The sequence below is a fragment of the Pantherophis guttatus genome, chromosome 4 (genome assembly GCF_059756535.1).
Source record: "Pantherophis guttatus breed Tessera chromosome 4, ASM5975653v1, whole genome shotgun sequence".
Lineage (NCBI taxonomy): Eukaryota > Metazoa > Chordata > Lepidosauria > Squamata > Colubridae > Pantherophis > Pantherophis guttatus.
The window spans coordinates 14,339,749-14,354,361 of NC_142066.1; the positions used below are offsets into that span (position 1 = coordinate 14,339,749).

The window sequence follows — 14,613 nt, forward strand, 5'->3', positions numbered from 1 at the left end:
AGGAAATGAATTTCCATCTAGCATCCTTCAATTTTCAAATGATAGGTTGCTAAGAGGGTTGCATAGGGTTGCTATGATAAGGCACGCATTCCGAAAGCCTGGGAGCAGCTACTCCTCGTTAGTATAGTGGTGAGTATCCCCGCCTGTCACGCGGGAGACCGGGGTTCGATTCCCCGACGGGGAGAGTGAGATTTTTTCTTTCATTTCACAAACATTAGGGGGTCTTTAAACATTTCTTAATACAATTTCAATTTTGCAAACATTTACTAGGGCTCTGTAAACATTTTTTAATATACTTTCAATTTCACAAACATTAATAGGGGTCTTATAAACATTTCTTAATGCACTTTCAATTTTGCAAACATTATTAGGAGTCTTCAAAATTTCTTAATACACTTTCAAATTCACAAACATTATTAGGGGTCTTTAAACATTTCTTAATGCACTTTCAATTTTGCAAAAAAATATTGAGGGTCTTTAAACATTTCTTAATACACTTTTATTTTTGCAAACATTTATTAGGAGTCTTTAAACATTTCTTAATGCACTTTCAATTTTGCAAAAAAATATTAGGAGTCTTCAAAATTTCTTAATACACTTTCAATTTTGCAAAAAATATTGAGGTCTTTAAACATTTCTTAATACACTTTTATTTTTGCAAACATTTATTAGGAGTCTTTAAACATTTCTTAATACACTTTCAATTTTGCAAGCATTATTAGGGGTCTTTAAACATTTCTTAATGCACTTTCAATTTTGCAAAAAATATTAGGGGTCTTTAAACGTTTTTAATACACTTTCAATTTCACAAACATTATTAGGGGTCTTTAAACATTTCCTAATACACTTTCATTTTGCAAACATTATTAGGAGTCTTCAAAATTTCTTAATACACTTTCAATTTCACAAACATTTATTAGGGGTCTTTAAACATTTGTTAATAGGGTCTTTAAACATTTGTTAATACACTTTCAATTTCACAAACATTATTAGGGCTCTTTAAACATTTTTAATACACTTTCAATTTCACAAACATTTATTAGGAGTCTAAACATTTCTTAATACACTTTCAATTTCCCAAGCATTATTAGGGGTCTTTAAACATTTCTTAATACACTTTCAATTTTGCAAACATTATTAGGGGTCTTCAAACATTTGTTAATACACTTTCAATTTCACAAACATTATTAGGGCTCTTTAAACATTTTTAATACACTTTCAATTTCACAAACATTTATTAGGGGTCTTTAAACATTTCTTAATACACTTTCAATTTCCCAAACATTTATTAGGGGTCTTTAAAATTTCTTAATACACTTTCAATTTCGCAAACATTATTAGGGCTCTTTAAACATTTCTTAATACACTTTCAATTTCACAAACATTTATTAGGGGTCTTTAAACATTTCTTAATATACTTTCAATTTCACAAACATTATTAGGGGTCTTTAAACATTTCTTAATACACTTTCAATTTTGCAAACATTATTAGGGGTCTTCAAACATTTTGTTAATACACTTTCAATTTCACAAACATTATTAGGGGTCTTTAAACATTTCTTAATACACTTTCAATTTCACAAACATTATTAGGGGTCTTCAAAATTTCTTAATACACTTTCAATTTCGCAAGAATTTATTAGGGGTCTTTAAACATTTCTTAATGCACTTTCAATTTTGCAAAAAAATATTAGGGGTCTTTAAACATTTCTTAATACACTTTTATTTTTGCAAACATTTATTAGGGGTCTTTAAACACTTTCAATTTTGCAAACACTATCAGGGGTTCTTAAGCATTTCTTAATAATTCATTAATTAAGCTCAGTCTCGGTGCAGGTCGTACAGCACATCTCTTATTATTTTATTGTATTGTATTGTATTTTTATTTAATTTCTTTCAATAGCTCAGAGTTTTTCCAATTCGGAGTCCTTAAACGACGTGTCACGTCTGAATTCTCCCTTCTCCCAATGCAATTGTTATTCCAGTTTATATGCCTCCAGGCAGCCCTGGATTTCCGCTCCAAATTCCCGCATGGGGAGGGTGGGGTTTGCATTTTAAGCACTCACATGGGGGTCTTTGACACGCGTGTATCTTTTAAAGGTATATCAATCCTAAAAAGCCACCGAAACATTCTTGTTTTATAAAGGAAATTTTGACCTGCAGAAACCCAGGCGGCCGCTAGATGGCAGCGCAATGTAGCGAATCCCACCCACATCTTGGCTCTCTGTTTTTGCAGGCTTGGGATAATTTTTTTTATTATTATTATTAGGAACCAATAAGCGAGGATCGGGAGGTAAAAGAAGGCAGTGTCTCCTTCCCAGAGTTCCCTAGGGAAGGATGGTTACAGACGACCTGTTAAATCCCGACACGTATGAACGCGAAAAATTTAGGTTCCACCGAGATTTGAACTCGGATCGCTGGATTCAGAGTCCAGAGTGCTAACCATTACACCATGGAACCTTCGTTGAAATTGTGTTTGTTTTGCTCATATTTCATATAAATTGATGCTCAAAGGTGATATTTTTGACCTATGTAGATATTTTCTTGTAAACAGCCACAATCTTAACCTCCTTTAGATGCAAGCTTCAGGAAATTTACATTTATTTCTAAGTGAAAGAGATTGGATCCACTTTTGCTATTGCCTATAAAAAAAATATTACGGATAGTCTGATCTGAAAAATCGTGAAATAAATATTTTTTTTTTCCCCATGAAGAAAGAGAGAAAATTGGGTCCAGAAAAGGTGGGATAGAATAAGATATATGATGATGTATATATATATGGTGGCAAATATGTATGTATAAAGGAATGATTTTATACTTATGGACAATGTAATCATATTATACCATGGTGGCAGGATTGTATATTTTATTTGTGTATTAGTGTATAGAATATATTTGTGTATTAGTGTATAGAATATATATAAAATTATAAAAAAAAAAAAGAAAGAAAGAGAGAAAAAAAGATCAAAACCATGCATCATACATTTTTTTAAAAATTGAAAATGAGTAGGCCATTTGCAGACACAATGTATTAAAAAAACCCAACAGTACAGATATTCCAATGAAACAAATTCTTGGTCTAGTTAGCAGTTTCTGTTGGTTAGCTTTGTAGTTCACTTTACACTTAACAGTTTACAGAGAATAGAATAGAATAGAATAGAATAGAATAGAATAGAATAGAATAGAATAGAATAGAATAGAATAGAATAGAATAGAATAGAATAGAATAGAATAGAATTCTTTATTAATCAGGTGTGATGGGACACACAAGGAATTGGTCTTTGGTGCATATGCTCTCAGTGTACATAAAAGAGAAGATACATTCATCAAGAATCATAAGGTACAATACTTAATGATAGTCATAGGGTAGAAATAAGCAATCAGGAAACAATCAAGATCAATATAAATCGTAAGGATACAAGCAACAAAGTTACAGTCATACAGTCATAAGTGGGAGGAGATGGGTGGTGGGAACGATGAGAAGATTAATAGTAGTGCAGGCTACTACTATTAACAGCTTTACAGATACTCCTTGTTTAACAACGGTCTCACTTAGTGATGTTCAGATGTTCGCAATTGCAACCGTAATGAAAAAGTAACTTTAGAACCCATGGCCATATTTACAGCTTTTGCAGACCGCGTAGTAAGGAAAGATGAAATCAAGTAATAAAATTAGGTGTGGTTTCACTTAGCAACCACTTCACTTAACGACCAAGTTGCCATAGCTGAACTAAATGTGTTTGCTGAATGAGGGCTACCTGTATATATTAGGTGTATGAACCTAAACAGAGTACAGCTACAGAATAAAATCACAAATGATATAACATTACAATTGAGTATAACAACATGATATAAATTAAGAGGAGGCATGGATAGTTGTAATGTTTTGTTTATAATATAGCCCTATGATGTTTTGGATTTGTTGCTTATCTTCCCATAACTATCATTCTTATTTGGAAGGAAGGAGGGAGAGAGGGAGGAAGATTAGAGATGGATAGGAACAAGAAAGGAAAGAAGGAAGGAAGGAAGGAAGGAAGGAAGGAAGGAAGGAAGGAAGGAAGGAAGGAAGGAAGGAAGATTAGAGATAGATAGGAAGGAGATAGGGAGGGAGGGAGGGAGAGAGGGAGGAAGAGTAGAGATGGATAGGAACAAGAAAGGAAAGAAGGAAGGAAGGAAGATTAGAGATGGATAGGAAGGAGATAGGGAGGGAGGAAGATTAGAGATGGATAGGAACAAGATAGGAAGGAAGGAAGGAAGGAAGGAAGGAAGGAAGGAAGGAAGGAAGGAAGATTAGAGATGGATAGGAAGGAGAGAGGAAGGGAGAGAGGGAGGGAGGAAGATTAGAGATGGATAGGAAGGAGATAGGAAGGAAGGAGGGAGGGAGGGAGGGAAGGAGGGAGGGAAAGGAAAGGAAAAAGGAGGGAAGGAAAAGAAAGGAAGGGAAGGGAAGGAGGGAGGGAGGAAGAAGAAAGGGAGGGAGGAAGATTAGAGATGGATAGGAAAAAGATAAGAAGGAAGGAAGGAAGGAAGGAGGGACGGAGGGAGGGAAAGAAGGAAAGGGGGAGGGAGGGAGGAAGGAAAGAAGGAAGATTAGGAATGGATAGATAGGAAGGAAGCAAGGAAGGAGGGAAGGGAGGAAGATTAGAGATGGATAGGCAGGGGGAAGGAAGGAAAGAAAGAAGGAAGGAATGATTAGGAATAAATAGGTAGGAAGGAGGGGAGGAAGGAAGGAAGGAAGATTAGAGATGGAAAGGGAGGAGGAAGGAAGGAAGGAGGAAAAGGAGGGAGGGAGGAAGGAAGGAAGGATTTTTTTAAGTGGGAAGGTTAATGTCATCTAATATTATGGCAAAGAATGGATCCTACTTCCATTCCCGCCTATCCTTGATATTTTCCTTTTTGTTGTCTGCTCAATAACATGCATTGCAATATTAATAACAGTTCATAATGCTTAGAAGACATTTGGAAGCAAATTGTTATTTGGAAATTTTATTTATTTATTTATTTTACCAAAAATTTATATGCCGCCCTTCTCCCTAAGGACTCAGGGCGGGCGAACACAAGTTAAAAACGTACAATAATAAAAGGTCAAAAATTAAAACCTGCAGGTATAATTAACCAACATGAATCAATAAATATTACAGGCCAGAAGAATATTGTTATTAATTAATCATTGTGGTTCACGGGCCTGGAAAAATTCCTTTTTTAAAAAATTTCTGAGAAGATATAGAGTAGACTCAACAAAGGGAGCACTTCCTGATTATCGAGGTCGCAGGAAGCAGCGAAGGGTCTCCCATCATCGTTCCTTACGAAATAGCTTAGCTGTGTCCACAAATCCAGACAATCGTGATACTAAGAATAAACTCCCAAAATGTATTTGTTCGAAACAGGATCTTTCTACCCGTCTCAAAAAAATCTCCTGCAGCTTGGCACTCCACACTGTGGGAAGGCCCCTCCCTCCAGAGAATGAAATATTTTGGGCAGTGGTGGGTTCCAACCGATGTTACCACCAGTTCTCATCGTGCATGCGCTTTGCACGCGATCGCCGCACTTGTGCTTCTTGTGCCGCATTAGATTTCTGCCCAGCTGGGGCACAGCAATCCACTCTGCCGTGCCTATCAGCTGGGCTAAAAAAAACGACAAATAAAGATAGTGATCTGTCCCCGTACCCACACACACACACACACACACAACCAGCCGAGGGTTAAGGAAACACTTTGGAACGCACCCAGGTCTTATCTCCCACTTGGCAGCGATAGACACGCCGTCTGCCAAATGCCTTTATTTTCACAAACAGAAAGATAAGGTACTTAACGTGCAAAAAGTCCAAGCAGAAATAATATTTCTCTCCGCAGTTCCGAATGAGGCTTTAGTGACTATCCAAGGTTTACTTTTGTTCGTCACAAGGATCACTGACCACCACCCTCTATTATATAGTCTCTGAGGTGTGGTCCAGTGACTCAGTTCTAATCCCTAGCACGCCTCCTGAGCTGCTGCAAACGTTTATCACGCCTTCGGAGGCGTGCGTCCAGGAATGATGTTTCTTCATCACTCTGATCCGAGCCAGCTGTCTCCCTACTGATCTCCTCTCCCTCGGCCGGCACCTGAGACAATGCCAGAGGGGAGGGGCCTGGAGAGGGAGGCCTGGCTGACTCCTCTTCCTCATGCTCGGAGCTTTCTTCCTCCGATGGGACAGGCTCAGAGGGCGGGGCCACAACAGATAGGTATAGCACGGGGACGGGCGGGAGGGCCCGGCTCACAGTCATAGAGAACCGATTTGCTGACGTAACATCATCACCACTACCGGCTCGCCCGAACCGGGCCGAACCAGGAGCAACCCACCACTGATTTTGGGGAATTTAAAAACAAAAGCAGAATGTTATGTTTCCCCAAAGGAGAAACGGAGAAAAATCTTAACAAAGGCAGATAACAGCCCCAGTCTTCCTGCCATAGCCCGAAGTGGAAGCCTCAAGTCTTTAGAGATGGATATTTTGTATCTATAAAGAAAGACTGGGCCGATCTATTAATAAACAAAACGCCTTCAGCCACAGCTCCCACAGAAGGCTGGAGCTGATGGGAGTAAAAATTTACATTTCCCCCCACCCACCCAAATCCTAAGGACAGGACAGGACCTTTAGGACGTAATAGGATTTATCTACCACCATTAGAATAGCAAAAGACACAAGGCTCACTACATTGCACAACCCCCCTGGAGCATCTCAATCATTAAACCCCAGAACCCTATAAAAATCCAGCGTTTTTCTCTCGGCTTGGAACCGGACTGGATTTTTCTTCCAACACCACCATCCTTCCAGAAATGCTCCTCTCTAAACTGACTCAGATAGCTGTGCCTGACCGTGCTTGTAGATGGATTATAAGCTTTCTAATAGATAGGGAGCAGCAGGTGAAGGTAGGTAAAATCACATCGAATACCCATTCAATTAGCAGAGGAGCCCCCAGGGCTGTATGCTCTCTCTCCATCGTTCTTTTCTCTCTGTACCAAAGACTGCATCCCTCTGTTAAAATACTGATGATACGACAGTGACTGGTCTCATTTGAGAAGATGATGGGTCTGCATACAGATGGGAGGTAGAACAACTGGCCCTGTGGTGCAACCGGAACAAACTGGAGCTGAAAACTCTTAAAACTGTAGAGATGATAGTAGATTTCTCCTATTCTACCACCTCTTGCAATATTAGACGACAGACTATCAACAGTAGAGACTTTCAAGTTTCTGGGTTCTATTATCTCCAAGGACTTGAAATGGACACCTAACGTTAGAACCATTGTTAAAAAGACCTAACAAAGAATGTTCTTCCTGCGTCAACTCAGAAAGCCCAGATCTCTCAAGGACACACTGGAATACTGCATTCAGTTTTGGTCGCCACGATGTAAAACAGATGTGGAGACTCTAGAAAGAGCGCAGAGAAGAGCAACAAAGATGATTAGGGGGACTGGAGGCTAACAACATATGAAGAACGGTTGCAGGAACTGGGTACGTCTAGTTTAATGAAAAGAAGGATTGGGGGTGACATGATAGCAGTCTTCCAATATCTCCGGAGCTGCCACAAAGAAGAGGGAGTCAACAGTTCGGTTGTACCGAACTGGCTGAATACCACCTCTCATTCCATTCCATTCCGTTCTATTATTTCTATTTCTATTCTATTCTCTTCATCATAAATATGAGTCAGTTTCCAAGCATCTGAATTTTGATCACTTGTCCATGGAAACGCTTCCATGGTTTTTTTTTTTTTTTTATTGAAAAAGTTTTCAAATACAAATTTCCCCCCCTTTTTTTTCCCTCCCCCTCCCGCTCCCTAACCCCCCCTCCCCACCCATCCCCCCCTGTGACTTCTTCGTAACAAAAAACCTAATTCATAACAGATTACTTACTCCCTCCTCTAAATACTGACCTTTACTTACTAAAAATATTATTAATATTATAACATCCCCCTTTATCCATACATTTCAAGAAAGAAAGAAAGAAAAAAAAAGACATTATACTATAACATTGTAAAATAACTTCTAATTTAGCATAATAGTATTATAACTCCCAATTTGGCAATAATCTGCTTCCATGGTTTTAAATGTGAAAAACTTAAGTCATTTTTTTTTCAGTTGTAATTTCAAACGGTCACTAAATGAACTGCTGTAAGTCAAGTGTTACCGGTACTTAGTCTATTTGAATTTGTCCATTCGCTCCGGAACCAGTGGTGGGTTTCAAAATTTTTTACTACCGGTTCGGTGGGTGTGGCTTGGTGGGCGTGGCTTGATGGGCGTGGTAGGGGAAGGATACTGCAAAATCCCCATTTCCTCAGCTGGGATTTGGGAGGCAGAGAATAGATGGGGGCAGGGCCAGTCAGTATTTTTACTACCGGTTCTCCAAACTACTCAAAATTTCTGCTACCAGTTCTCCAGAACTGGTCAGAACCTGATGAAACCCACCTCTGTCTGGAACCAAAATCTTATTCTTAGTTGTAGCCTGGCACTTGATCTTCCCAGACAAGTAGATCCCAGACAGAGATTCTCGTACAAGGAATAGCAGGAATCTATGGAACGAAGGGATAAATTAAAGCAAACAAAGCAAGTTAGAACAGGTATTTTAATATTTACTTTCATCTTAGGACAGATGGCATTCCAGTTGTAGTTGTGGCCGAGTGGTTAAGGCGATGGACTAGAAATCCATTGGGGTTTCCCCGCGCAGGTTCGAATCCTGCCAACTACGTAGTCAATTTTTTTTTGTTTTCCCCTTTATTGTGGTCAGGAGCCTAACTTTATCAATTTAGGACCAAACCTTTTTAAAATGCTTCCATATCTACATTTCAGAGTTCACCATCTACTAGCAATATTCTGCATTTACTAATCACCTTTTATTCAAGATGGAGGCTTCTCAATATTGCCCTAGTGTTGGAAGGAAAATCTAGTCTGGTTTGCAGCTGGGAGAAAAACACGACACTGGAAATAAAATGGAGGCTGGCTACAAGGAAAGAGGGTCTCTGTTTATTTGGTTTTTCAGAAACTTCAGGGACAGCAGCATGTTTCTGGGCCGGCTGACAAAACGGCTTAGTGAGTGGATGGATTTTTACAGGGTTCTGGGGTTTGGTGATTGAGATGCTCCAGGGGTTGTGCAATGTAGTGAGCCTTGGGTCTTTTACTATTCCAATGATGGAATAGTTCATCCTATTATGTCCTAAAGGTCCCGTCCTGTCCTTGGAATTTGAGTGGGGGAATGTAAATTTTTAATCCCATCAGCTCCAGCCTGACTGAAGACTTTTGTTTATGAATAGATTAGCCCAGCTTTTCTGAATGTATATAAAATCGGCATATCTAAGGATCAGCCTCTTCAATCTTCTTAATTTGAAGCTGTTTTCCTCTGGCAGGAAGACTGGGGTTGCTTTCTGCGTTTGCTAAGATTTTTCTCCATTTCTCTATGGGGAGATATTCTATCCTGCCTCTTTTTAATATTAAGAATAAATATTAAACTGGGGAGAGGGGCCGTCCCACGCTAGTATTTAATGCCTGAATAATACATACTTAAGATGTTTTAACAAGCCGTTAATTATGAACAGGCACATACCGACTGAATGAAAGCAACCTGTTTAGCAAAGTTTAGCTAAAGCTGTGGAGCAATGTTTAACAAAATCTCATGTCCTCTGCAACTCCCTCTTATTGGTGTCATTATTATGATTGTCCCAAAGGTGCTTTTTTTTTTCAAAAGGAAGATGTTTTGCTCCTTATCCAAGAAGCTTCTTCAGTTCAGTTCATTATTATGATTATCATCTCTGTCGTTTTGCATGTACACTGAGAGCTTCTGCACGGGAGACAAATTCCTTGTGTGTCTAATCACAGTTGGCTCCTCTCCTCTCCTCTCTCCTCTCTCCTCCCCTCCTCCCTTCCCTTCCCTTCCCTCCTCTCCTCACTTCCCTTCCCTTCCCTTCCCTCCTCTCCTCACTTCCCTTCTCTCCTCTCCTCTCCCCTCTCCTCCCTTCCCTTCCCTTCTCTCCTCTCTTCTCCCTTCCCTTCCCTCCTCTCCTCTCCTCCTCTCTCCTCCCCTCCCTTCCCTTCCCTCCTCTCCTCTCATTTCCCTTCTTTCCTCCCCTCCTCTCTCCTCTCCTCTCCTCTTCCCTTCCCTCCTCTCACTTCCCTCCCCTCCCCTCCTCTCCTCTCATTTCCCTTCTCTCCCCTCCTCTCTCCTCTTCCCTCCTCTCCTCACTTCCCTTCCCTCCCTTCCTCTCCTCTCATTTCCCTTCTCTCCTCTCCCCTCTCCTCTCCTCCCTTCCCTTTACTTCCCTCCTCTCCTCACTTCCCTTCCCTCCTCTCCTCACTTCCCTCCTCTCCTCTCCTCTCCTCACTTCCCTTCCCTTCCCTCCTCTCCTCTTCTCACTTCCCTTCTCTCCTCTCCTCTCCCCTCTCCTCCCTTCCCTTCCCTTCCCTTCTCTCCTCTCACTTCCCTTCTCTCCTCTCCTCTCCTCCTCTCTCCTCTTCCCTTCCCTCCCCTCTCCTCTCCTCACTCCCCTTCCCTTCCCTCCTCTCCTCTTCTCACTTCCCTTCTCTCCTCTCCTCTCCCCTCTCCTCCCTTCCCTTCCCTTCCCTTCTCTCCTCTCCTCACTTCCCTTCCCTTCCCTTCCCTCCTCTCCTCACTTCCCTTCTCTCCTCTCCTCTCCCCTCTCCTCCCTTCCCTTCCCTTCTCTCCTCTCTTCTCCCTTCCCTTCCCTCCTCTCCTCTCCTCCTCTCTCCTCCCCTCCCTTCCCTTCCCTCCTCTCCTCTCATTTCCCTTCTTTCCTCCCCTCCTCTCTCCTCTCCTCTCCTCTTCCCTTCCCTCCTCTCACTTCCCTCCCCTCCCCTCCTCTCCTCTCATTTCCCTTCTCTCCCCTCCTCTCTCCTCTTCCCTCCTCTCCTCACTTCCCTTCCCTCCCTTCCTCTCCTCTCATTTCCCTTCTCTCCTCTCCCCTCTCCTCTCCTCCCTTCCCTTTACTTCCCTCCTCTCCTCACTTCCCTTCCCTCCTCTCCTCACTTCCCTCCTCTCCTCTCCTCTCCTCACTTCCCTTCCCTTCCCTCCTCTCCTCTTCTCACTTCCCTTCTCTCCTCTCCTCTCCCCTCTCCTCCCTTCCCTTCCCTTCCCTTCTCTCCTCTCCTCACTTCCCTTCCCTTCCCTTCCCTCCTCTCCTCACTTCCCTTCTCTCCTCTCCTCTCCCCTCTCCTCCCTTCCCTTCCCTTCTCTCCTCTCTTCTCCCTTCCCTTCCCTCCTCTCCTCTCCTCCTCTCTCCTCCCCTCCCTTCCCTTCCCTCCTCTCCTCTCATTTCCCTTCTTTCCTCCCCTCCTCTCTCCTCTCCTCTCCTCTTCCCTTCCCTCCTCTCACTTCCCTCCCCTCCCCTCCTCTCCTCTCATTTCCCTTCTCTCCCCTCCTCTCTCCTCTTCCCTCCTCTCCTCACTTCCCTTCCCTCCCTTCCTCTCCTCTCATTTCCCTTCTCTCCTCTCCCCCTCTCCTCTCCTCCCTTCCCTTTACTTCCCTCCTCTCCTCACTTCCCTTCCCTCCTCTCCTCACTTCCCTCCTCTCCTCTCCTCTCCTCACTTCCCTTCCCTTCCCTCCTCTCCTCTTCTCACTTCCCTTCTCTCCTCTCCTCTCCCCTCTCCTCCCTTCCCTTCCCTTCCCTTCTCTCCTCTCCTCACTTCCCTTCCCTTCCCTTCCCTCCTCTCCTCACTTCCCTTCTCTCCTCTCCTCTCCCCTCTCCTCCCTTCCCTTCCCTTCTCTCCTCTCTTCTCCCTTCCCTTCCCTCCTCTCCTCTCCTCCTCTCTCCTCCCCTCCCTTCCCTTCCCTCCTCTCCTCTCATTTCCCTTCTTTCCTCCCCTCCTCTCTCCTCTCCTCTCCTCTTCCCTTCCCTCCTCTCACTTCCCTCCCCTCCCCTCCTCTCCTCTCATTTCCCTTCTCTCCCCTCCTCTCTCCTCTTCCCTCCTCTCCTCACTTCCCTTCCCTCCCTTCCTCTCCTCTCATTTCCCTTCTCTCCTCTCCCCTCTCCTCTCCTCCCTTCCCTTTACTTCCCTCCTCTCCTCACTTCCCTTCCCTCCTCTCCTCACTTCCCTCCTCTCCTCTCCTCTCCTCACTTCCCTTCCCTTCCCTCCTCTCCTCTTCTCACTTCCCTTCTCTCCTCTCCTCTCCCCTCTCCTCCCTTCCCTTCCCTTCCCTCCTCTCCTCTTCTCACTTCCCTTCTCTCCTCTCCTCTCCCCTCTCCTCCCTTCCCTTCCCTTCCCTTCTCTCCTCTCACTTCCCTTCTCTCCTCTCCTCTCCTCCTCTCTCCTCTTCCCTTCCCTCCCCTCTCCTCTCCTCACTCCCCTTCCCTTCCCTCCTCTCCTCTTCTCACTTCCCTTCTCTCCTCTCCTCTCCCCTCTCCTCCCTTCCCTTCCCTTCCCTTCTCTCCTCTCCTCACTTCCCTTCCCTTCCCTTCCCTCCTCTCCTCACTTCCCTTCTCTCCTCTCCTCTCCCCTCTCCTCCCTTCCCTTCCCTTCTCTCCTCTCTTCTCCCTTCCCTTCCCTCCTCTCCTCTCCTCCTCTCTCCTCCCCTCCCTTCCCTTCCCTCCTCTCCTCTCATTTCCCTTCTTTCCTCCCCTCCTCTCTCCTCTCCTCTCCTCTTCCCTTCCCTCCTCTCACTTCCCTCCCCTCCCCTCCTCTCCTCTCATTTCCCTTCTCTCCCCTCCTCTCTCCTCTTCCCTCCTCTCCTCACTTCCCTTCCCTCCCTTCCTCTCCTCTCATTTCCCTTCTCTCCTCTCCCCTCTCCTCTCCTCCCTTCCCTTTACTTCCCTCCTCTCCTCACTTCCCTTCCCTCCTCTCCTCACTTCCCTCCTCTCCTCTCCTCTCCTCACTTCCCTTCCCTTCCCTCCTCTCCTCTTCTCACTTCCCTTCTCTCCTCTCCTCTCCCCTCTCCTCCCTTCCCTTCCCTTCCCTCCTCTCCTCTTCTCACTTCCCTTCTCTCCTCTCCTCTCCTCCTCTCTCCTCTTCCCTTCCCTCCCCTCTCCTCTCCTCACTCCCCTTCCCTTCCCTCCTCTCATTTCCCTTCTCTCCTCTCCCCTCTCCTCCCTTCCCTTCCCTCCTCCCTTCTCTTCCCTCCTCTCCTCTCATTTCCCTTCTCTCCTCTCCTCTCCCCTCTCCTCCCTTCCCTTCCCTTCTTTCCTCTCCTCTCACTTCCCTTCCCTTCCCTCCTCTCCTCTCACTTCCCTCCTCTCCTCTCCTCCCCTCCTTTCTCCTCCCCTCCCTTCCCTTCCCTCCTCTCACTTCCCTTCCCTCCTCTCACTTCCCTTCTCTCCTCTCCTCTCCTCTTCCCTTCCCTCCTCTCCTCACTTCCCTTCCCTCCCCTCCTCTCCCCTCCTCATTTCCCTTCTCTCCTCTCCCCTCTCCTCTCCTCCCTCTCCTCTCTTTCCCTTCCCTCCTCTCCTCACTTCCCTTCCCTTCCCTCCTCTCCTCTCCTCTCATTTCCCTTCTCTCCTCTCCTTTCCCCTCTCACTTCCCTTCCCTTCCCTCCTCTCCTCACTTCCCTTCTCTCCTCCCCTCCTCCCCTCCCTTCCCTCCTCTCCTCTCACTTCCCTTCTCTCCTCTCCTCTCCTCCTCTCCTCTTCCCTTCCCTTCCCTCCTCTCCTGTCACTTCCCTTCTCTCCTCTCCTCCCCTCCTCTCTCCTCCCCTCCCTTCCCTTCCCTCCTCTCCTCTCCTCTCACTTCCCTTCTCTCCTCTCCTCCCCTCCTCTCTCCTCTCCTCTTCCCTTCCCTCCTCTCCTCCCTCTCCTCACTTCCCTTCTCTCCTCTCCTCTCCTGTCCTCACTTCCCTTCTTTCCTCTCTTCTCGTCTCTTTTCTGTCTTCGTCTCCTTTCTGTCTTCTTCTCCTCTCCCCTCCCCTCCCCTCCCCTCCCCTAAATGCTTAGCCTATTTGAATTCCTCCATTTGCTCCAGAACCAAGTTCCTAAAATTCTTCATTTTATTATTAGTTCTAGCCTGGCATTAAACCAGCAATCTTCCCAGATAGCTATATCTGAATAGAGTTTAGAATCAGAATAGAGCTGGAAGGGTCCTTGGAGGTCTTCTATTCCAGCCCCCTGTTCAAGCAGGAGAACCTAAAGCATTTTAGATAAGTGACTGTCCAGTCTCTCTTCTTAAAAACATCCAGAGATGGAGCGCCCACAATTTCTGGTGGCAAGCTGTTCCACTGGTTAATTGTCTTCACTGTCAGGAAATTTCTCCTTAATTCCAGGTTGCTTCTCTCCTTGATTAGTTTCCATCCATTGTTTCTTGTCCTGCCCTCCGGTGCTTTGGAGAATAGCTTGACTCCTCCCCTTCTCTTTGTGGCAGCCTCTCAAATACTGGAATGCTGCTATCATGTCCCATCCCGTCCCGCAGTCTTTCTTTTCTCATACACCTCAAGGAATAGCAGGAATCTGCGGAACGAAGGGATAAATTAAAGAGAAGAAAGCAAGTTAGAACAGGTATTTTAATATTTACTTTAATCTCAAGACAGATGGCATTCCAGCTGTAGTTGTGGCCGAGTGGTTAAGGCGATGGACTAGAAATCCATTGGGGTTTCCCCGCGCAGGTTCGAATCCTGCCAACTACGTAATTGGAATTTTTTTTTCTCCC

The 14,613-nt window shown here is 44.6% G+C and overlaps 4 non-coding genes across 4 annotated transcripts; 3 read left to right on the forward strand and 1 right to left on the reverse strand.

Annotated features, from left to right (window-relative positions):
* The first annotated feature begins 112 nt into the window (after positions 1-112).
* Positions 113-184, forward strand: TRNAD-GUC (transfer RNA aspartic acid (anticodon GUC)). Its single transcript has one exon. It is a non-coding gene; the product is annotated as a tRNA-Asp (tRNA).
* A 2,204-nt stretch (positions 185-2,388) lies between these two features.
* Positions 2,389-2,460, reverse strand: TRNAQ-CUG (transfer RNA glutamine (anticodon CUG)). The gene has a single exon. It is a non-coding gene; the product is annotated as a tRNA-Gln (tRNA).
* Positions 2,461-8,640: 6,180 nt separating this feature from the next.
* On the forward strand, positions 8,641-8,722 carry TRNAS-AGA (transfer RNA serine (anticodon AGA)). Its single transcript has one exon. It is a non-coding gene; the product is annotated as a tRNA-Ser (tRNA).
* Positions 8,723-14,508: 5,786 nt separating this feature from the next.
* On the forward strand, positions 14,509-14,590 carry TRNAS-AGA (transfer RNA serine (anticodon AGA)). Its single transcript has one exon. It is a non-coding gene; the product is annotated as a tRNA-Ser (tRNA).
* Positions 14,591-14,613: the final 23 nt, after the last annotated feature.